The following is a 1,104-nucleotide window of genomic DNA, read 5'->3' as shown; positions in this document are numbered from 1 at the left end:
AGGGAGTGGAGAAAAAAAACCTGATCCCATGTAAGAGGCAAGATTTTCTCGAATACTGCCATACTTTTAAAACTGTCTTTAAAGTTTACTTACTGCACGGAGCGTTCTGCTCCCCCCCACACGGAGTGTTCTGCTCCCGCAGCCCCAACCCCCGCATGGAGTGTTCTCCTGCAGCCCCAACCCCTGCACGGAGCATCCTCCCGCCGCCCCAACCCCCGCACGGAGCGTTCTTCCGTTGCCCCAAACCCCGCACGAAGCGTCCTGCTCCTGCCGCCCCAAACCCTCACATGGAGCGAACTTTTAGAGACCACGTGTGCTGGGGCAATGGCGCGTGCCCACAGAGAGGGCTCCGCGTGCCGCCTCTGGCACGCGTGCCATAGGTTCGCCACCACTGGAGTAGTGTGTGTTGCTTTGCTGCTTTCTCTATACTGATTTAAAATTCTGATATAGATATAAATATAATGCGTGAATGCATTTGTATAGAAATACATTTGGTAAGTGTACTTTCAACAGTCCATAATATAACCAGATCTGGGGGGGAAATACACTGAAGAGGAACATAGGAATTTAAAATTAGGTCTATAAAAATATAGGCACTACATTTTAATCCTTGTCAAAGCCATGGTTCTTTGCTTGTAAGTGGTAAATATAAAGGTATTAATTTTATCCTGCAGTACTTTCCCATTAGATTGATTCTCAAACAATCTTAAGTAACTGAATGAATTGGATAACAATTGAAAAGAATTATTGCTACACAGAGGATAGAAATATGTTAAAGGAAAATACTTTGGGTATAGGTCAAATACAATAATATCAAAAATGGAGGTAGTTCTATTATAAATTATATAGAAAGGACATAAAACTAAACTCAGAAAGCAAACATTGTAAAGAAAAAAAAGTGACATGCTTATTGCTCTTCTGTATTTTACTTGAAGGCCTCAGCGTGGATCGTCCCTGTGCCAGGGCAATAAAAGTAGACTGTCCATATCAACTATCACAGATTACAGCCAGAAATAATATAATTTGGGCATTAACGGAGCAACGTGTACTTCTCTTTCGTGAAGGTGTCAGCAGTTTCTGTCCTGAAGGAGAGCACTGGAAATG

At 42.8% G+C, this 1,104-nt stretch overlaps 1 protein-coding gene across 1 annotated transcript in view; it reads left to right on the top strand.

The window, feature by feature from the left end:
• Positions 1-1,104, top strand: part of TECPR2 (tectonin beta-propeller repeat containing 2) — a 34,993-nt gene that overhangs the window by 19,982 nt on the left and 13,907 nt on the right. The window lies entirely within an intron of this gene.

Source organism: Protobothrops mucrosquamatus, unplaced genomic scaffold (assembly GCF_001527695.2).
Source record: "Protobothrops mucrosquamatus isolate PMUCROS unplaced genomic scaffold, P.Mucros_1.0 scaffold3662, whole genome shotgun sequence".
Taxonomy (NCBI): Eukaryota; Metazoa; Chordata; class Lepidosauria; order Squamata; family Viperidae; genus Protobothrops; species Protobothrops mucrosquamatus.
The sequence above is the reverse complement of the archived record's forward strand: the minus strand, read 5'-3'. Positions and strand labels throughout refer to the sequence as shown.